The following is a 24,202-nucleotide window of genomic DNA, read 5'->3' on the forward strand; positions in this document are numbered from 1 at the left end:
TAATAGTCGATAAAGTGTTTAGTTTATTGGCTAGGTCTGCACAACAGATGTTTACACTGCCGCGTAGTTTTTAATAAAATTGCCGCTCTGGCTGCGCGCCAGCCGATGCAATCGCCAATATGGTGTTAGCCGGAACACTGGAAGGACTCACTGCTTTATATGCCGTATCAATACTACTCGTACTAAATGTAAATTAATCCGAAATTTCTTATAAAATTAATGAATTCTATAACAATATTTAGGTAATAATCATCTAGTTAAATTCATTTTTAACTAATTAATTTATATAATGTACTGTAAATAAGTTTTTTTTTTCAGTGTATAAAAAACAGCGTAGATAAAGTAGCTGCATTGAGCATAGAATTTCTTTAAACAAATAATAATCCAAAAAGATTGTCGCCCAACGTGGGGCTCGAACCCACGACCCTGAGATTAAGAGTCTCATGCTCTACCGACTGAGCTAGCCGGGCTTGTGGTGATGTGATGAAATCGTTGAACCCGTATACAATATTTGTTTTCTCTGTAAACATACAAATAACATGAAGGTATATACGTTAAGTACAACAAATAAACTATTAAAGCAACGCCTACAGCTACCCGCGTGTATTGTATATTGTATTTAGAGAATAGGTTATTGAACTTTCCACTATTATTACCAATTTATTTATAAATCGTCTAACCTAACATTGTTTGTTTCATATACAAACATAATAGTTGAAATCTATTGTAATGACATTAATTGTTTTTTTTTTCGTATAATATTTGGACCCAAGATTGATGTTTCGAAAATGAAAAAATAAATCTTATACAATAAAATTAATAAAAGGCACTATGGGAGAAATACAATATTTACAGTACGTAGGATTATTTGGTCTATATTGTAATGAAGTAATAGTAGGGGTTATGTAAACTTAAAATCCGTCAAACAAAATGAATAATGCTTTTAGCCAAATTTTATGGTGATGAAATGAAATAACGGCAATGTTCACCAATACTATTTACAATGTAGATATTTGCATTAGATTTTAATACCGGAGCATCATCTGGCGATGCGACGCGCCAACGAAGCATGGATAAGTTCCATTCTCGAACTTGCACGCAAACACTCGAAAAAACGCGCGAATGTACGGCATTACGTTTTGATTTAGCCATTATCGTTGTGCATACACTCGCGCAGACGCGTTTCTGCGCGCTTCTTTTTGCACCTCTGTCCGCTTTCATGCTCTTGCCTTGTTCTCTTCAGTTGCTTAATTTATTTATTTCAGATTTTGTTTGATATATTCAATGTTCTTAATGAATTAGCAGTGGGTGTGCTCTGTGCTCTGCTTCGTCAAATATGCGACGTATACTTTGCGATTCTAAAATCCATCGTCAGACTTTTATTATACCTTCAGAATAAAAAACTTGCACCTCTCTTGGGCATTCTTTTAAAATGGGAACATAATTGAATATCTTGCGTCTTAATAATATGTCTAGACGCCTTTTAAGCGAACGAAAAATTTTAAAAATTTCCAACTAAAGTTGTTATGTTGTTGAAATGTCATCAAAGAATGCAAATTTTAGATGATATCTCCTGTTATTATACTTATGTATTAGTTAAGGCCTAAAATGTATATTAATAAATCAAATAGTCTATAGTAAATTATCATTTAAAATAACGCTGTCCGCCCACTGCGTTGTTTATATCGAGTTTACATGAGTTACATCTGTAAGTATTTAGAATTGTTAGCATAAATTGTCGTGGTGACTTTTGCGTTAAATATATTTAACATTTTTTTTTTAAATTTAATTATGACAAAGGCGCAAACGTACGTCTTAAAATAAAAAAATAATTATTTTACAAGTCACGACCGTGTGAAACTGTGGGATGAGCGCTAGCGGTATTTACTCGTTTTTTAGTTGCCAAATAAACTTTTTTTTTTTTTCGCTAGAAAAACGCATTTACGCGTTTCCCCCACATGAGATGGGGGGGGGGGTATGTGGGGCTCGCCGGCACTGAAGGCGCCGGAATACCCACTAAAAAACCAGCGGTACCCACTCCGTCTTGTCGAAGGGGCGTCACGGGATCGCTTGCGCATCCTACCGTGACGCACCGACGGTTGGCCCGCTCAAGCGACCTCCATTCTTAGGGGGGGGTTCTCGGGGTACTGAATACCCCCCTAACCCCAGCGGCGCTTACGGTGGGGGAAGAAGGTGAGCATAGTGTCGGCGCCTCCTCCCGGGTCTTCTTCGGCGGAGCGAATCAGCGGCGGCTGACCTCGCCTCTCGCTCTCGCTCCGCGACCTCCTTCTGCAACATAACACACTCGCAAAAAGAGACCATCTCCATCAAACACCTCTCGTTGCCAAGCATAGCATTAATCACGCTCGACAGCGAGATGTCTCCGCCAACTATCGCCGCTAGAGTATGCCTCTGGGGCCCCCACGCAGCACACTCCGTCAAAGTGTGATGTGCCGTGTCCAGTGGCGCACCACACTCATGGCAGGAGGGTGATATCTCCTGCCTCGCTATCCCGTGCAGGTACTTACCGAAGCAGCCGTGCCCAGTAAGCACCTGCGTCAGTCTAAACGTAAGTGTGCCGCTCCTTCTTGTTACCCAGCGATTCAAATGGGGGCGGATCGCCTCCACTGTCGCCAGGCCTGCTGATGGGGATCTCAGATCCTCCTTCCATCTGCGAATGAGAGCTTGTTGGGCTACAGACTTGATTCGCCCCACCTCCGCTGATCCTAGACGGTCGCCATTCGCCCTGGCTTCCACCCGAAATCGATGCACTTCCGCGAGTACCTCGGCTTAGAGTGCCCAGGGTGGATCACTCGCAAGAAGTGTCGCCGCCGTCCACGACACCGTACGGTAACCTCGTACCGCTCTCACCGCTATAACTCTCTGCGGTCTCCTCAGAAGAGCTCTATTACGAGCGGTGAGAGCGTCTACCCATATGGGTGCACCATATAGCGCCATGGAGCGCAGTACACCGGCGTATAATCGCCGGCATGGTGATTCCGGCCCTCCCACATTAGGTAGGAGGCGGCCTAAGGCGGCTGCGGCATTAATGAGTTTCGGGCTCAATTGGACAAAGTGCTGCCTGAAGCTCCATCTTCCGTCCAGGATCAGACCCAGATACCTCATCTGGGCCTTCACCTTTATCACTGTCCCTTGGACTGTGATACACGCTCCACGAGGGGGACCCCGACGTGGACCGTGGAATAAGAGGGCCTCCGTTTTAGAGATGGAGACCTTCAAGCCCAACATTTCTATCCGGTCCATCGTGAGCGACGTTCCAACTTTGGCCAGGATGGCCGCCTCTTGGAAATTTCGCCCCGTCGCCGTGAGTAGAGTGTCGTCCGCGTAGCACAACAGCCCCATCCCGGGAAGGACAGGTGCCCGCAGGAGCCAGTCAAAGCCGACGTTCCACAGGATTGGGCCGAGAACGGACCCCTGTGGAACGCCACAGCCTACCTGACGTCGAACAATTCGCCCATCGCTCCCCTCCCAGAGGACCATCCAATCCTGGACGTATGCCCCAAGAAGCCTCCTAAGATAAGAAGGCACCCCATGATATTGAAGCGCCTCTCTTATTGTGTCGAAAGGAAGACTGTTGAAGGCGTTCGCCACGTCCAGCGATACTGCCAGGACCACGTCCCCTCGGGCCACCGCCTCCAAGTTGCCAAATAAACTGCGAGTTTGTTTGGACATAAATAATTTTGGGTATATTCTGTTATCTGTGTAACCCCTTTATTTCCAGATTTTATTTCCGCGTTCCATTAAATTCCAAACATTTTATTTACGTACCATTGTTTTCAATTCCAATTATGTTATAATTAAATAACAATATTTACAAAATATGGGGTCATTGAAATAAAAAAAAGTATAATTTGATTTCGTACAGTCCCCAGCTTCATATTTATTAAATACGAAAAAAAAAGTTTACTACGCCAACGAATCTATACAAAGGTGGGGCAAAGGTCTGAGATATATTTTATCTAATGTTCATTCTGGAAAAGACAATTGTAAAAATAGAGAGAATATTCTGCTGCTGACAGATCCTCAGTTATAATAAGCGCTTACAAGTTATATAAAAACTAAATAAATAAATCTATGTAATTTGATTTGTCGAAAATAATCACTAACTTTCATACCGGTTCATATCGGTAGAATATATCGGCCCTACATATAGACGTTTAGTGGTTGACTAGTAAAACAATGCTGCGTCTTCTTCTTTCGAATGTCGAATCAATAATGTTAGAAAGAGCGAAATCAGTGTTCAAACAGCCGCTTAGAAACTTATAAGTGAGGCCGAATGTTTTAAAGCGGTGGCAGCTTTACGTTTAATTCAATTTTTAAACATGAGGATTCAATGAATGATAAATACATTTGTATTGATTATAACTATGATGATATACTATTTTGCTACGTATACTCTTGAAATGTTATAATTATTACGGTGAATATCTCGTATCACTTTCGGACATTTTACGACCGTTTTCTGCAGCGAGTTTCGAGATTGTTCTTGAAGAATAGCCCAATAGCTCAATTATTAAAACTGAATTTAAAAACCGTTTCAATTCGATTAAACATAAAATTTAATAATAATAATTCGTTAACATTTGCCTTAGCGGCAAAAATAAATGCTTTGCTATTTTTTTTAATGGCTTTATAAGTGTTTATTAATTTGTATTATTTTAACGACATAATGTGTTTTAAACCTAGTCGCATAACGTTCGTTAATCGTTTTGGAAGCAATATTTCTTTATAAAATTATAATACCTTTTTCTTCTATATTTCATATTAGTAGAAAAATCACTTATCAAACCAGTCTACCTTCCTGTCATAATCAAAATGACTTATGTGTATACGATATTATTTAACCTTATGTACGTTTTATGAATTAAGCAACTGTTCTTTTACGCCCTTATATGGTAAATACGATCAACGAGAATTGATACGATATCAGTTTTTCTTAATTAATTTATTTTATTGACGTATATTTATGTATTTATTGGCAATATGTTATTTATGTATTACATTATGAATACATACGGTATTATAGGGAATATACGGTTTAAAATCACTTTATTTCTCAAGATTACAATCACTTCGAGGAGAAATAAATAAACTTAACAAATTAGTTACAATTAATATACAGAGTGCGCAAATAAATAGACGGTATTACAAAAAACTTGATTAAAAAAAAGCATTTGTGAATATGTAGGTACATATTCACAAATGCAAAAATATAATAAATATCCTTCGGTTAAGTTAGTCGAATCGATTTTGAGAGTTAATTCTGTCTACTTTTATCTCTCTTTTTTTTTTTTTTTTATATTCGCCGGGAGGGCAAATGTCTCTACTCCACCTGATGGTAAGTGGTAGTAGAGTCCAAACGCGACGACGGCCAGTACAGACGGGAAAAACGTTCTGCACTAGCCGCCATCGCCTTGCCGGCCCGCAAGATGCCTCTTCACGCCTCGTTTGAAAAACGATATATATAGGCATCTTAACAGAATTAACTCTTAAAACTTCCTCGATGATCTAGTGGCTAACTAATTTAATCCACATCCGAGACATACCTATAAATGTTAAGGGGGTGATTAGATAAATAATACTTTGTCTTCTTCTTTCTAATGTCAAATTAAAGATGTCAGAAAGAGAGAAATAAGTTTTTAACTAAAGACGCGCTAAGTAACGTTTATAAGTACGGTCGATAATATTTAAAGATGAAAATAAATCAATAAAAATAAATGCTTGAATATTGCAAATCTGTCCATTTTTGTATCTGTAAACATACTTTGATAAATATTTCAACATAAAGTTTGTGTCGAAGCTTTGTCATTTAATACTTAATTAAGAATTATTTACTAATTTACAGTTTTCTGTAGAATCATTTATGAGTTCATTAATTCTAGTGTATTAAATGCCTTGATCTAGTCCTAGTTCTATTTCTAGAACATTAAAAAAATAAGGCCGTTTTCATTTAATTTATGTACATTATTTATTATTGACAGTGATAATTAATCTTCTGTATAATGTATACTATATACTATAACACTACTAACCGTAACCGTACCGTAACAGCCTGTGAATGTCCCACTGCTGGGCTAAAGGCCTCCTCTCCTCTTTTTGAGGAGAAGGTTTGGAGCTTATTCCACCACGCTGCTCCAATGCGGGTTGGTGGAATACACATGTGGCAGAATTTCAGTGAAATTAGACACATGCAGGTTTCATCACGATGTTTTGCTTCACCGTAAAGCACGAGATGAATTATAATCACGAATTAAGCACATGAAAATTCAGTGGTGCTTGTCCGGGTTTGAACCCACGATCATCGGTTAAGATTCACGCGTTCTTACCACTGGGCCATCTAGGCTTATTACTATATACTATAACACTACTAACAAGTATTTATAATAATAATAATAATAATATCCTGGGACATTATTCACACACGGCCATCTGATCCCAAACTAAGCTTAGCTTGTATTATGGAAACCAGACAACTGATATACTACATATATTCCTTTTTTTAATACATACTTATATATATACAGACTCAGACTCAGTACAAACAGACATGTTCATACACACAAATGTCTGTCCTGGGTTAGAATCGAACTTACAACCTTCGGCGTGAAAGACATGTATCTACCAACCACGACAACCGGCCCGTCAAACCTTTATACGTTACGTTTGTAAAAGTTTTATTGCAGATATACTTTAGTTTAGTCGATAACTGATTGAATTTGATATCGCATGAATTCAATTGAAATTGTAATCCAGAATTGATTGCGATTCATCCTGGAATTTTTCATTAATAGTTATGTAGATGGTCAAATTAACCTGATGGGAAATGGAGCTCACCGCCCATATACATTGGCATTTTTTTTTTTTTTTTATAGAATAAGAAGGCGGACGAGCATATGGGCCACCTGATGCTAAGTGGTCACCAAACGCCCTTAGACATTGGCATTGTAAGAAATGTTAACCATCGCTTACATCACCAATGCGCCACCAACCTTGGGAACTAAGATGTTATATCCCTTGTGCCTGTAATTACACTGGCTCACTCACCCTTCAAACCGGAACACAACAATACCAAGTACTGGTGTTTTGTGGTACCTACCCAGACGAGCTTGCACAAAGCTCTACCACCAGTAATATTAGGCATATTACCCCCTTGCCAATACGCCACCAACCTCGGGAACTAAGATGCCATCCCTTGTGGCTCAGTCACCCTTAATACCGGATTAGAATATTATTCAGTACTGGTGTTTGGCGTTAGATTATGTAATGAGTGGCCGATACCTATCCAGACGGGTTTGATTCATAAAGCTGTACAGCCAGTAACACGCAGGTACATTAAAAATAAATTCAATCAAAATAATAGAAATGTACACCAAGTGCACAGAATAAATAAATCTGTGAATATATGTCATTTATTTAATTTTTCCCTGTAAATAGTAGTACTTAGGAGGCTAATATTTATATATATATATATATATATATATATATATATATATATATATATAAAGGTGAAAATGGCGATGTTAATAACATTGGTCCATTTGTATGGCTGCCTTTCTAAGATAAATAAATAAAATAATTCAAACTGAGTGAACCATGTTTATAGATATTAAATATTATAATAATAAAATAACAAAGAGAAGTGTACTGAAATTAATTTATTTTAAAAAAATCATTTGATGTTAAATATTTTGAAAGAATATTATCGCATACCACCGTCGTAGTTTATAACGTTTAAATTATAAAAATAAAAGCGTTTATACGAACTAGATTATTATAAGAACTAGATGTTAATTATAAAACGTTGGAAATCTAATGAATATTAAATAGCTTAATAGCTTTAAAATTAATTTCACAGTTACAATATGTCTTACGGAATATTAAACGACTGTTCATATCTCGACCGGGCCCTTTCTTCGAGTTTAGATTACATTGTCGCAGATAGTAAAGTTAATCGTCCACTTATATAAAAGCGATAGGCGATTGCGATAAATCTTTCAATGCTATCAATATGTATTATACGCGCTATATATACACGCTCGAATGACTATTAGATGAATACTAAATATTTGGCGCTATGAAATAGATTACACTTTTGGGTGGATATATATTTTTTTAATTTTAGTTAACCGTCCATAAAAATACTCGTAATCAAATCATTTGTATATTTTTTAATGTATAATTACATGTACACATTGTTGTAAGAACTTTTTTAACCAATTTTGATAATGCTTTTTTGCGTTGGGTTCAGTATCGCTTTAATATTATCTCTATTTGATTGATATTGGACATTGTTGAGTTTCTATTGGAGCGTCCAAGCGTGGAATATTATGATCAACGTCTGATTAATTAATTCATCGAATAAATAAAAGTAAAAACAGTTTTTTTAATAATATTAAAAGCCGCCCAGATCGTTTAATAAGAATATGAGCGAGCTAACCAAATCTTAATCAGACTACATTATTTATTTAAATAAAAAGTAATTACTTATATATAATTTTCGACCTCTATAATTTTATATTTATCGAAAAGGTTTTAATATCTTTGCACGGAAAAGTCGTATAAATAATCAAGTTCACAGCGTGGTACTACTTATCCGATGAATTATCAATCGAAGCGTAAAAATATTTTAAGTAAACGCGATTAAATAAAGCAGGGCTACGTCAATACTCCATTAAACGTTGCTTGGCCGTGCAATCAATCATATCGATAAGGACTTCATATATGGTCACAGACAGATGCAACAACTTAAACGAGGCAGCAGCTTTGTCAGTGTACACTATGCAGCCTCATTGGTCTAGTGTAGCCATACTCAACCTTTTCTGTATAGAGGCCTCAAACTCATGTTGGTTAAGATGACGCGCGCCGCATGCAAAAAATATTTTAACGGATTTATCGCGTATATTTTAACAATTTTTTTATCATTTCTTGACGTTTCAAACATTTTGCAGTGTCCTTGTTCACAAGCAGAGTTTTTTTATTTAAATTAGTTATATGTTAATAAAAAACTTTTGAAATTAAAAATGGTTGATAATAAAGTAATGTCAGGTGGGCCAAACACAAATACATCATCATAACACGATTCCATGATTACTTTAACTATTTACTAACAAAAAAAAGAAAGCAAAATATTACTTCTATTGAAGTACTCGACCAAACATATTTTCTTTAAATACGACCGACCGTCCTTGATAAGGTCCTTCAGTTTTTCGTCGTAAGCACCTCTCCAGCGACCTTTTGTCCTTCGCATTGCCAATCCATTTATTTTATGTATTTTAGGTACTCAAAAACATTTTCGTCTTGTCCATACTGAATATGAAGCTAATTTTTAGTGTACAAAAATAAATAGTAACATGTACTAGGTGGTAGGGCTTTGTGCAAGCCCTTCTGGGTAAGTACCAAGAACTCATTAGATATTCTACCGCTAAACAGCAGTACTTAATATTGTTGCCTTTCAGTTTGAAGAGTGAGTGAATCAGTGTAACTTCAACCACAAGGAATCATCTTAGTTCCCAAGATTGGTAGCGCATTGTCAATGTAAGGAATGGTTAATATTTCATACATCGCCAATGTCTATTAGCGGTGGTGACCACTAACCATCCGGTAGCCCGTGTGCCCGTGAACACAAATTGACTAAAACGCAGCATCAGAATACGTCAATAAAATCTTTTCACAAGGAAGTAACGGTCCGATAACTTTTACGACAATTTATAATACGCGTCGAACTCTGAGCTGAACACGGACCCCCACACACTTCGAACCGAAATGAAACAAATAAAATATAGAGAACAGTAAGAGAGAGATAGTTACGGAACAAAACACTCGAGTAGATTTAATGACAAAAAATAAATACATTAACAAAATATTATAAATATCGGTTTAAAAATATACAGTAACGAATACAACTATTTATTGTTCAGACATAATGATATGACTGATCGATGTTTCTAGACTACGGTTGAAATTTTTCAAAATTATCAAGCAGCCGTAACGTGTCCTCCTTAAACACCGACACTGAATTATAAACGTAATAAATTGTTATTAAAAACACCGAGAATTAATTGCTTCGTCTGAACTGTAATCGCTTCAGTGCTATGATGGCGGTTTTCCTCATTTATATTTAATGGAAAATATGTTGATATATATCTGTGTGTGTAATATGGGTGGTCCTTGTTCCATATCATTGACTTTTGGCTTCATGCTGGCCAGCGTGACGTGCTGATGGTCACTAGTTATCTCTCAGTTGTTCTACCGCCAATGTTCAAAGTCAGTGTAATGTTACAATCAGTGTAATAAAAACACATAATTACATTACAAGTATAAACGTACTATATATTAAAGAACGAGTATTTATTTTTGTCGTTTGCAGCATTTAAATCATTATATACTTTAACGTTTTATATAGAAAATTTGTTTTATTAGGGATCTCCAACAAGGAATACACATCACAAGCTTACATTACATTACGAGTCGGTTGGCGTGGTTGGTGGATGCTTGCCTTTCACGCCGAAGGTTGTGGGTTCGATTCCCACCCAGGACAGATATTTGTGTGCATGATCATGTCTGTTTGTCCTGAGTCTGGGTGTAATTATCTATATAAGAATGTATTTACAAAAGAAAAATAGTATATGTAGTATATCAGTTGTCTGGGTACAAGCTCTGTACAAGCTTAATTTGGGATCAGAAAGCCGTGAAAAATGTCCCAGGATATTATTATTATTATTACACTAGTGATATGTCTTTGTGCTCCTCAATTATTATAGGAAACCACAGCATCCGTCTCGTATAACTAATTAACTATTACTAATATTAGCTATAATATAAATAATAAAATTTAAATTAAAAACATTAAAAGTTGAAAATTAAGTAAACATAGCAAATATATATATATATATATATAATGATATACAACTCAATTATGTACTTACTAGCTGTATTCCGCAACACGGTCGACGTCAAATGATATTTACCGTTAATCCAGTAATTTGAAATAAGCTCCAAACCTTCTCTTTGAAAAGGAGAAGAGGCCATAGCCCAGCAGTGGGACATACACAGGCTGTTACTGTACTGCAAAGTAATCGAATAAAAATTTAAAATGCAAACAACTCGTGGTTAGTCAGTGTGTATTGGGCATGGTGTACATACATCGGTTCACTCAGCAAGTAGCCTGCCTATCGAAATTTCGATGCTCGGATAAAAGATTTTAATTACAATCAAAACTTGCATTACAATAAATTAAGAAAAACATACAGGGTTATTTCTGTACTCACTTCGTATCTCACTCGTGAAATGTTGATAACCGATTTTTGGTGATATGCTATTTTGACGCGTGTTTCCTTTAAATGTTATAATTGTTATAGCCAATATCGCATATCCACACTTGTGACTTGTATCTATATTATCGTCGAATCTAATATAATGATATAAGTCACGTGTGTAATTTCATTATAAATAAAACTGGTTAATATTTAAAAATGTGTAACAATTAAAAAATATGCCTTAAGTGTATTTGTTTATTTACTCTGCACTCATTTATGGTTATACGAGAGCGTATTAATAAATTTTAATTAATCGATTTGCGCCAGCCGTCGGTCGATATCGATGGCTTGCTTGATTATTTATACGCAGATCACGCTGCCCTTTACTATGCAAATCGTTGTTAATAGGTTCTCTGTGATGCTGACCGTCCAGTAAGTCTTAGTGTAAGCAAAGATGAGGATTCCTTTTTTTCCGTAATCCGTAATCCGTAACAGCCTGTGAATGTCCCACTGCTGGGCTAAAGGCCTCCTCGCCTCTTTTTTTTTGAGGAGAAGGTTTGGAGCTTATTCCACCACGCTGCTCCAATGCGGGTTGGTAGAATTCACATGTGGCAGAATTTCAGTGAAATTAGACACATGCAGGTTTCCTCACGATGTTTTCCTTCACCGTAAAGCACGAGATGAATTATAATCACAAATTAAGCACATGAAAATTCAGTGGTGCTTGCCCGGGTTTGAACCCACGATCATCGGTTAAGATTCACGCGTTCTTACCACAGGGCCATCTCGGCTTTTTAAGAACTATAATCTTTTCTTGATTGTAGTATTTTTATATTCGAATCCACAAACTTCGGTGAATTTTGAGTATAATAATTATTATGAAGTAACCAGATCACTAAGTTAAAAAATATTTTTCAATCAATGGTCCTCCTGGCTGGCCTAGGCCAGTCTGGGTACGGGCCTCGGGGTTGCCCCCCCTACCCGGGATGGTCCTCCCCGACGGTTCGACCGTCGTGTCGATTCTTTTAGGCCCATAGGGCCAGGGTCGTTGTGACCCAGTGGCTATCTTTCTTCAGTGGTAATGTTGTTCACTGGTTATGTCGTCCTACCGCGTCTCCAGATCGTCGTCTTCCTCTTCACCGATGCCTGCATCGGCGCTGATGGTCGGCGACAATAGGAGCTCACGAGGTAACGGACGCCCCTCAGGTGGTCAAAATATTTTTATATTGACAATGCTTTTCGTTCGCATCTTCAACGCGTGTTGTAGGTGTTAGGTTTAAAAAAGCCTATGTCTAAGGATTTTTTTTTATCAAAATCGATTTAGTGGTTTATTCGATAAAGCGTAACAAACAGACATAGAGTTACTTTCGCATTTATATTAATTTTGGTACATATAACGAGTTAGTACAAAATATTATTATTGGCAAAAACCGCTAATGATAATATAGACACAATAAGAATGGTCAATATAAAAAGTATGTTTTTCGGAGCTATATCGTGCTATACAGTGCTGCGTCAAGTGGTGCTCCAGCCTAATATAAGCTGTAAACCATCATCACGAATATTCCCGATATGGGAGTTATAGTGCAGTTTTATTTTAATGACTTAGTCATTGCAGAACGGCTGTTTATGGAGACGAACAAGATTATATTTAGATTAATTAATGGATGGGTTTTATATGCCTAGGACTTTGTTATTACTCTTTAATTGGTATATCGCTTAGGTATTTTATTTAATTGTAATTTATTGTAGAGATGTGAGAGTATTTATTGAGACGCGGTGGTACTAACCGCTTACAATTATATTTTAATGTAATTGTCTCGATACTGACCCCTAATATTAAGGGCTTAGGCTTATTATAACCATAATACCATGCTTCTCAATTCCATATGGCAAATGATTCCTCGTAAGTTTTCTTAAACGTTAAGCAATTTTCCTTATGAATGGTCTTTTTTTAAACCGCAGTTACCTATATAATACAAAAATTTTGAAAATTGATTCCTAATATAAGCCAATTTCGTTGGTAGACAGGCGCGATTATTTTAGCATACTCTGATACTGCTGGAAACGAACAATATAAGTTCGCGAAATATGCATCCGTTGATACGAAAGTTTAAGATCCGATTGACTACGCCAAAGGGGTACTTGACAATGTACTTCGAGGACAAAATAAAGATCCAAGAAGAATCAGTCTGCGAGACGAACAATACGCTTCATCCAACAAAGAGATTGTCATATATATATAAACAAATATGTAACAATAATTCTATACACAATTTTATATGTAAATACAATCCTTAATATAACCCAGGATGTATTTATAGAAACAAAACAACGCGGATCTATTACGTACGTTGAACCTAGTTCTCACAGCCTTGCATATATTGTGAGCCATTACATCATGCCACGAGACTGGTGGTCCTGGATTCGAAGTGGATATAGCGCTATCGTAGTTAAACTCAGTTCGACGCGTTTAAAGATTATAATTATATATTATATAATATTATTGACGCATTCTGATGCTCCCATAATATAAATTCATTCACAGTCCGGCCACTGCCCCTAAACATTGGTGATGTTATAAATTTACAACAATACGAAGTATTGCTGTTTAGTAGTAACATATCAGAGTGGGTGGTACCTATCCTGACGGGCTCGCAAAAAGCCCTACCACCTAATAAATATATTTAACCGAATATATCTGGTAGCCACTATGTTGCAAAATATGATCTTGTTTTATTTATATAATTATATTATTGGAGATTCCATTGAACTAAGCTGTTTCAATACTGACTAAACACCGTTGACATTTCCTTTGCTTTTATTTAATTGAAAATATAAATGAATTATAAATACAAACAGTATTCATAATTCATTTCGTCCGAAGGTGAAGATATCCATCGTAAAGTAATCTGCACGTGTCAGGTAAAAATCTACGACTTTATCCGCCAAACCACAATGCAGCAGTGTGCTCAAATAATCTCCGAAACTTTTCCTCTAGAAGGCTAAGATTTTAGTCGTTTCAACTTGTTCAATATTTCGTCCATCATGTTTGCATATAAAATAATCATATATTGCAATCTCGCTAGCATTAAGTGTCGGGTCAAGGCTAGTACTGAACCAACATAAACTTTGCAACTTTAATGGGTGATAAGGAAACGTCAAACATATCTCGCTCGGGATTTCGACACCGCTGTAATTTTAAGAGCAAAGATATGAATTTGGAGCAGGCCAATAAAATAGCGAATCTACGTAACCAATAATTATAATGCGAGGGTAAGGCGAATCGACTGTTCGTTTCGTATTTATGTTATAACTAAGCAATGTTTAGAAGAATTATAAAAATTTAATTTTTAATTTTTTTGGTTCTGTTCTTGGACCTTCTCGGATGAAACTAAATTTAAAAAGGCTTAATTAGCTCAAGTTGTAGTACCTACACATATATCTATATCTTCTATAGAGGAGTGGACTTTGCCCAGCAGTGGAGCATTTACTTGGAAAATTAGAAATTATGTTGTTACAAAGCTTTTGTACACATACAACTTAAACATATTTTTTCACCCAAACAAATTTAATCGGTTTTCGAGGTTAGTGTTCCAAAATTACCAAATACTTCAATTGTGGACCTTCAGTTATACCTTAAAACCTTTTTTCAAAAGAATATGTTAATATCGACAAACCACGAAGTGCACTATTTTAATTTGTTCCAGTTTTTTAATCAGTATTTTTTCGGAACTGGCGGTCTATAAAGCAGCCGGATGCAAAAATTTTGCATACATCTGTAATGAGAATGCCAAGTTGGATGTATGGGTTGACAAGGATAAGCGAGATAAGGCATGATTATCTACATAAAAGGAAGTTTGGGACGGCGCCGGTGACGGAAAGCTTAGAGGAAATCGTTTACCGTGGTTTGGGTATGAATGAGAAGGGGTCAATGACTTATCAATAAAAAACTATTGAATATGAGTCTCGATAGACAGAAAGGAGGAGAAAGAAAAGTCGGATGGATTATGTGGAAGAGGATATAATGAATTAAAATGTTTGAAGTGACGGCTGACTGGGTCGAATGAAAGAAGAAGACATAGTGACTGTCGAAAAGTCAATTAAGAAAAACGTTATTATATTCGCCGGGAGGGCAAATGACTCTACTCCACCTGATGGTGAGTGGTAGTAGAGTCCAAACGCGACGACGACCAGGACAGACGGGAAGAACGTTCTGCACTAGCTGCCTTCGCCTTGTCGGCCCGCAAGATCCCTCTTCACGCCTTGTTTGAAGGAACCCGGGTTGTAAGTATTATTAAGTAAATAATGGTGTTTTAATTTGGATGATTCATTTCATTTATTCAAATTTGATAACGGGAGTTACAGATAAGCCACAACTTCACCACCGAAAATAAAATAAAGCTTTTACATGTCAGTATACGTGATATAAGTAAACAGTGTTTTGCATCTGAAACGTTAGATACCTACTCGTGAAAGTCAACTAAGAGATGATCTTGAAATGTTACCCTCATAGCAAACAAAGAATCTCACTCCAAATTACAATTTTATATTTCAAACTTGTGTAATAGGTATTCGTTTATATTTTCCATGTACTGAATCAGTATTTTGTAACTCGAAGGCCTCGTGCCTCGTTTAATTGGAAACATGTGCATGTGACATAATAATCAAATGCCAATATCGCTACGGGAGGTCTGAGTGCTTAATCAATCCTATATATAATGAGAGAACGTCCAAACTTGGCTAAGTAACTGGAATATATTGGTAAAGTTTGCTTAACTTAAGCATATTTAAAACTTTATCAAAAGATTAAATGGATACGTGATTACTTTAAAACAAAGAAAAGGAAGGTCTCTGATAGTAATAATAGAAAATGTCTTCTAAAGACGAGGCGTAGGATTGGAGCCAAGAATTCCGATAACCTTGATGACTCTTAAGTTTTTTTAATCTTTATGTACTCCTTATACACAGAGCCGAGATGGCCCAGAGATTAGAACGCGTGATTCTGAACCTATGATTGCAAATTCAAAACCGGGTAATCACCACATAATTTTCATGTGCTTAATTTGTGTTTATAATTTATTTCGTGCTCGGCGGTTAAGGAAAACATCATGAGGAAACCTGCATGTGTCTAATATCATTGAAATGCCCCACGTGAATCCACCAACCCGCATTGGAGAGTGCGGTGGAAAAAGCTCGAAACCTTAAAGGAAGAGCAGCCCAGCATTCACAGGCTGTTACTTTACTTTTTACTCTTTATAAATATAATAGTTTAGCATATTTAATATAATTAAGAAGAGTATAGTATTTATACTTCGAATTGGATGTAACTTTAAATTAAATTTACTATATTTAAAACAATTAAAAAAAAATAAAGGCGTTTTATCAAATAAAATAAATTTAGCGCAATAACAAAAGTATTGAAGAGCTGACTGTACCAATTGGTTACTATTTTGGCAGCTTCATCCGAAACTGTGCACTCATCACCAGTTCATTCAATCAGAACAATAATTGTTTTTATTTGTTTCAATCAATCCTCATTATTTAATTGTTTTCTTTAAAAGAATGAATGATTCGTCTTCACGGCTATCTTATGCTGTCCAATGCTAGTGACAGGAAGTTTCAACACAATTTCTGTTGATATTATTATCTGTTAAGATGGCATCTCTTCAAGTATTAAGATCTATTGAAGACTTACTTGGACGTATATATCTCAAGTCCTGTTTCTGTGGGGCTTCGTTATTTGAAATTCTAATTCTATTTATTGGAGGGAAATATATGTGTTTTTTTTACTTTTTTCTTTTTGCTTACATTATATGCTCTAGACCACTTAAGTAGAACCTCTAAAGTATCCAAGAACATTAATATTAAAGCACCTGTTTACGAATCAGGTTCCACGGTCTCCTCTAAAAAAAATCCAAAAAATATATTTTTTTTTCTATTTGAGGCCACAGCAATTAAACTTTTCTTTTCGATTTGTGCCAAAACCGGTTCAACTTATTAAAAAATCACCTCGTCAATGAGTTACGTTACTCATCACATTACTAATAGTATTGAAAGCTCACAGTTCAATAATATATTGAATTTTTACGCCATACCAGTGCTAATAAACTAGCGTAAACAAGATCGCCCTATTTACATGACTCATGATCGTAACTCAACTCTATGCGCCTGCGCCGGTTGTACAACGACCTCCGTACACTGTCGATTGTTCCGCATTGTCCTTATATTTTAATAAATATTAATAAACACATTAGTACATAGAGAAGGTAACGTAAATGCGGTATTTTTTCCGTTTGTTTCAAAACCATTGTTGATTCTAAATTAAGTGTTGACATCATCTGCATTGTTTTCTTAAATAATATATTTCTTTTTTATATTCATATTATATATTTTTAATACGTTATTTTCGTGCGTGTTCTGTATAACGATATTCATAATTTATACATTTAATAAATAATTCATAAATGTGTGTATATTTTAATCGTTGCGTAAGTTATTTCGTTAATCTTTAACTGCTCAATATTATCACAAAACATGTGTTAATATGAGCTATAAATAAAACGACAGATCGCCTACAGCTGTTAAAAGTGCCGTAAAATGCCATGTAGGCGCAGGCGCAGCTGATATTTCATAAACAGACGCATTATGTTTTAGAGAATGACTTACAACTCGTCCTTGGGTTAACAGAATCTTTGCGAAACCTTAGCTAATTCACATCTTTAGATCATCGATGATTCCTTAAATGTTGTTTTCTCTTTCTCGCATATAGTTATAATGTATGATGGAAATGGAATGGCAGTTAAAGGTAAATGTTTTGCCCGTTTCGCACCGTCTCCGGCCAGTCTCGCAGCGCATGCGGCGCAGTTCGCGCGGTTACAACGCGTTATCCAATTCGAATTGATGAATTGACGCGTTCGAAATTCGAAATTTAAAACGAAGTTTATCGATGTATTTGGCGCGATCGTGAGATAGTGCATGGTGTGATTTTTTAAATGTTTTTTTTATGAGTTATCAGTAGAGAATATTATCTGTTTACGCAACTTTTTATTTTATTATTGAATAATAAATTAAATCAATAACTAAGTCATAATTAATAAATCAAAGTGAAAATAATATTTTATTTTTCCTTGCAATCAAAACAAAAAAAACTTACTTATTTATTCGAAATATATATTATATCGACAACGCATATATATTTAAATAAAAAAAAATAATGCGATTCGAAGAATTTAGTAGGAAAAGTTCAAGCCACTTCTAATAACCGCTTACAAACATTTCCTGGTAAATAAATGTTCTATTATAATATACGGACTTCGTATAATATACTTTGTATATAATTGAATACTTCATTGCACAGCACAAAAATATATTGGCTGGCTTAAAGCTCGAAAGTATTTCCATATAAGCCGACATTTAGGATGTGCGGGAAAGCTGGCAGGTGCACAAAAAAAAAAACATTATTCACATATTCATATAATTACATGTAGTAATAATAATTCGTGTGGCAACACTAATTAATAGGGAATTAATCGATATTAAACCGTCAGATTTTTACTCTTGCACTTGCTTCAACTTCAAGATTCAGTATACCAATATGTCTAAATATTAATTATACATATATAATATGTCCGCATCCATCCCGAATGGGGATGGATGCGGACTGCCCAAGATCGGGATGGTTGGCGTTCTATGGGGGAGGCTTTCGTCCAGCAGTCGACGGCAAAAGGCTGAAAAAATATATATATATATATAATATGTATTTCACAATACACTGTTCGTGACTATACTGTATATAAAACTAGAAACGTTTACTCAATCTTTTTTTTTAATACGTACTTATTTATTTAATCTCCACAAACGAATCCGTTCTTGTTCAACTTAATTGCTACTTTTTTTTGTTTTGATTGCTTACAATTATAGTCTGTAATAATATGTTAAAACGCATCAGCTAAGTTTTAAAGTTATATCGATTTGTCTAGTAGTTGCTAGTATAGTTGGAAATAATATATAAGATAAATAACGATACTGCGACTCTAAAAGTAAATTAAAAAAAATAATCGCGGTTATTATTTGTTGCAATCGTATAATTTGACAATTTTCTTTTATCAACAAAGTTGGGTTTCGTAGTTATTGTAAGATAGGAAGATATATTTTAAAGTATTATTTTGCTTTGATAGCCATAAAAAATATATATTATGTACATACGGATACATTTTTATATTATTTTTTACGTTATAAAATAATGCTAAAGTAAAATCAGTATTAAAATATATGTAGGGATTTGATATGAAACATTCCTAAACGAAAATGATTTTACTTGTATTCGAATAGTATAAGCGTGCGTGCGTGTGCGATAAGATCGCAGAGCAAAAACAGAAAATAAAATTACCGTACCGTAACAGCCTGTGAATGTCCCACTGCTGGGCTAAAGGCCTCCTCTCCTCTTTTTGAGGAGAAGGTTTGGAGCTTATTCCACCACGCTGCTCCAATGCGGGTTGGTAGAATTCACATGTGGCAGAACTTCAGTGAAATTAGACACATGCAGGTTTCCTCACGATGTTTTCCTTCACCGTAAAGCACGAGATGAATTATAATCACAAATTAAGCACATGAAAATTCAGTGGTGCTTGCCCGGGAACCCTTGCCCTTGAACCCACGACGATCATCGGTTAAGATTCACGCGTTCTTACCACAGGGCCATCTCGGCTTTTTTTTTTTTTAAGTTACGTCTATCTTATAATAATATTATATTTATCCGATATTGTTTCTTTTTAAATTCTTTTATTTAACAATAACATTAAAAATACGATTAAAGTTCGATTAAAAATATGCGTTGTACGATATTTAATGGTGTAATTTTTAACACCATGCTTGTCTAATGCATGTTGGTGGTACACGTGTCAGAATTTCAGTCAACACATGCAGGCACATAAAAACTTAAACATATATACAATGTGTGAATACCATCTACCCATCATATATATATATATATATATATATATATAGTTTGAAATTGACAAATGTGAAAATATCAAGTCATTAAGTAAAATACAAAGTAAAAGTAAAGTAACAGCCTGCTTATGTCCCACTGCAGGGCTATGACCTTCTCTCCCTTTTGAGGAGAAGGTTTGGAGTTTATTCCACCACGCTGCTCCAATGCAGGTTGCTAGAATACACATGTGGCATAATTTCAATGAAATTTGAACCCACAATCATCGGTTTCACGCGTTCTAACCACTAGGCCATCTCGGCTTTAAGTAAAATAACAGCTTTGACCATAATCCTGCATCATAATTACCACTAAGAGTAGAGGATCTTTAATTGATTATAATCTTGTCTATGCCACTTCTCCTAACTAAACGTTTGAACGTCTATTCGAGACTTGGAAAACGTCCAAAATTCAGAATTGGTCTGATTATTTCATTGTATTGTAACTTATAATACAATAGGCCGTTTGTATGAGGAGCTTTTAAAGCGAACATTAATAATTTAATGTTATACAAATTCAAATTTTATTCAATATAGCAAGCATTACACTTACTCGTTGATAGCGGAGATAACCCGGTGACAAAAGTCACGGGTTTTTTTTTGTCTAATATTGTAACTGCTTATATAAAGCCAGCCACGTATGAACCTACCCACCAGCATTTGAGAACCATGGTGGACAATCTCCAAATACTTTAGTAGGTAATGTCATGAGTGGGATATTCACTTTCTGTTTCATTTTTGTCTCGATAATGCCATTCAGTATTTAAAATAAAAGATGATCTCATTAAAAAGAGATAAAAATCCTTAGCATACTTGTATAGTTAGAAGGGTCAGATTGTTTTAAAACAGAACGCGTCTAGTTGTGTATACCCCTATAAAAGCTTTTAAACCAAAATCGTTTGTTAAACAAAATAATCTATTTCGAAATTCAAACATCTCTCCTTTAAAACCAGCTGTTGTATCTCAATGTCTCTTAGTCGGGTACCGAAAACGAATTTATGACTATATTGTCGTAAAACATCTTTCCTAATTCGAACACTGATATAGTCTACGGAAGTTTTCTTACAAACTATTTAGATAAGGAAAGTCTTTTGTTCTCAAGAATTTAAAAATAAAGCACTAGTGGTTCCTTGTAGTGATGTGTTAGTGACCGATTTCGGTAATATTACTACTAAGGAGTTTATATAAGACTGAAACACAGATGTACTCTCTATTCACTCTCTCATAATCCGGCTTTACGTGCTTTCCGCGGCATAGGAGTGTTAACTGCCAACTTCCAAATTTTGAGTTTTTACTGAAAATTGATGGGAAAAATTTTTACTGGCCCGAACCGGGGTTCGAACCCAGCCTATGATTCTAGACATTTGATTTTTATATTATACTAGTTTTCCATCGCTGCTTATGTTTGTATACGGGTGATACAGTGGGGTACAATTAATAAATATAATCCATTAAAACCTATAGAATTATTAAGTAAAGTAAATTTATATATTTTTTAAACTGTCATTGTTTTATAATATAGCGTATTTCATATTTGTAGACCCAGTGTTAACATCACATTATTTTTTTTAACCGAACTCCGAAGTTAGTCATTCCGTGATTCATTTGAGTAAGTCGGAAATAGGACGGTGGTTTGAACTGACATAGTGACGCCTTCGTTATTCCTCTGGAGAAAATATATTGTGACTGCGTTTCGATGTTTAGTAACTCTCAACTCGTCTTGGTGACATTTTTTTAAAAATAAACTATAATATCACATGATACGTTTAAAAAGGAATTTGAGAACGATATAGTGACTTCTTAGCTTTATTATGTAAAAATCTCATTAAATCTATATGAATACGTGAAAATTTAAACTAATTGGAAAGGAATTATTGTTATATACCTTGGACAATGACCAATCAATAGTCAGAATTTGTCCTTTAATAAAAAAACGCGAACATATGTATGTTAGTATTTCTGTGTTCGAACGGAAGTAGCTTCTGTATTTTATATGAATTTGAATCTTAAACACTCTTGTTACGTTTATGCTTTTAAGCAAGCGAACCACACATTTCTTATTTTATGAATAAGGATTAATTCTACATCAAAATTTAGTATTATTAAAGCAACTTCTTCAAGGTGATATTCTTAAATGCTAGCGTATTTTTTTTTTTTTTATAGAAAAGGAAGGCGGACGAGCATATGGGCCACCTGATGGTAAGTGGTCACCAACGCTCTTAGACATTGGCATTGTAAGAAATGTCAACCATCGCTTACATATCCAATGCGCCACCAACCTTGGGAACTAAGATTTTATGTCCCTTGTGCCTGTAATTACACTGGCTCACTCACCCTTCAAACCGGAACACAACAATATCAAGTATTGCTGTTTTGCGGTAGAATATCTGATGAGTGGGTGGTACCTACCCAGACGAGCTTGCACAAAGCCCTACCACCAGTATTTCGTTATTATGCTTAATTTTAAATTATATATAATTTTGTTTTAATTACTAAGTATAATTTTTAAATTATAGTTTTTTATAGAGTAAGAAATAGCTATAACTATTTGAAATACTTGATGACGGCATTATATATCTCATGACGTTTCGAGTATTTTTTTGGAAGCTAATAATTTCTTCATAATCCATAATATGAGAACGAAACGTTATTATAATAAAAGTATCAATTCTTGTCCAACTCTCGCATCGATGTTCGGCCGATTATATTAAACGTTCCTAACAATATATTCGATGTAAATAACCACAGCTCGCGTAAAAGCTTAAAGACACGTCTGTCGTAATACAAACGTCTTGTAATACTAGAGATTTTACGCAAGCGTCTAGAAATTATGGGCCCGACGTAATAACCCATTTCTGAGACCCGCGAAGCGTCGGCGGATCGAGGAACTGAGCAGAGTTATGGTATAATGTGTTCCGAATCTTCTGAACTCATCCTCAATTGGAAGTGATTATTGTAAATAACATTGTATTTTAAAAGGGTTTTTTTATATTTTTGATCGAATAAAATGTTTATATTTGTAAAGTTTTCTTCATAGATTTGTTTATTGCCGATTATTTGAATTAGTTTATATATTTATTTTATTTAGTTCCCAAAACTGAACTCAATTGCTTAATTGAATATATCGACACAATAAATAACAATAAAATAATTAATTATCTCCTATTAAATGAAAAACACAGAATGCAAATAGATAAAAGATAACTTAACTTAGTAGCCGCTCATAACATATTTTTTTGTAACATTAAACATATTTAATAACATTACATAATAATACATAATATAATAATTAAAATTGTTGAAAGGTATTTGGATTTAAAGCCGAGATGGCCCAGTGGTAAGAACGCGTGAATCTTAACCGATGATCGTGGGTTCAAACTCGGGCAAGCACCACTGAATTTACATGTGCTTAATTTGTGTTTGTTATTCATCTCGTGCTTGACGGTGAACGAAAACGTCGTGAGGAAACCTGCATGTGTCAAATTTCACTGAAATTCTGCTACATGTGTGTTCCACTGGAGCAGCGTGGTAGAATAAGCTCCAAACCTTCTCCTGAAAAAGGGAGAGGAGGGCTTAGCCCAGCAGTGGGACATTCACAGGCTGCTACTGTACTTTATTTGAATTTAGTTTATAATAAAAAAGGCAAGTAATATGCAAAATGTTAAAATTAAAAAATATCAATATAGTTTAAGTAAGCTCTCATAAACTCTTTTGAATCGTCATGTTAAAGAATTAAATTATTGTAAAGCTACCTCCGGTCCGCAACGTAGATTATACCGAGAGTAACTGAAAAGTAACTCGATAATTACTCTTTACTTCTTACTTCTTAATTGGTAGAAACCAATTTAAAAGGGTATGTTAATCAAATACAATATCATTAATATTTATTCTGAATGGAAATAAACGAATACCCAACGTTTATTTATCGAGTAATA

The 24,202-nt window shown here is 35.2% G+C and overlaps 1 protein-coding gene and 1 non-coding gene across 6 annotated transcripts in view; one reads left to right on the forward strand and one right to left on the reverse strand.

Moving 5' to 3' along the window:
* Nucleotides 1-24,202, forward strand: part of LOC126777150 (focal adhesion kinase 1) — a 168,481-nt gene that overhangs the window by 90,231 nt on the left and 54,048 nt on the right. The window contains exon 1 of one of the 5 annotated variants that reach the window (XM_050500066.1): nucleotides 18,119-18,257. The exons of the other annotated variants lie outside the window; for them this stretch is intronic. The gene's annotated coding sequence lies outside the window, so the exon portion shown is untranslated. Of the gene's footprint in view, nucleotides 1-18,118; nucleotides 18,258-24,202 lie in introns of those variants that run through there. 5 annotated transcript variants of the gene reach the window in all.
* Nucleotides 398-470, reverse strand: Trnak-cuu (transfer RNA lysine (anticodon CUU)). Its single transcript has one exon. It is a non-coding gene; the product is annotated as a tRNA-Lys (tRNA).

This window comes from Nymphalis io, chromosome 22 (assembly GCF_905147045.1).
Source record: "Nymphalis io chromosome 22, ilAglIoxx1.1, whole genome shotgun sequence".
Taxonomy (NCBI): domain Eukaryota; kingdom Metazoa; phylum Arthropoda; class Insecta; order Lepidoptera; family Nymphalidae; genus Nymphalis; species Nymphalis io.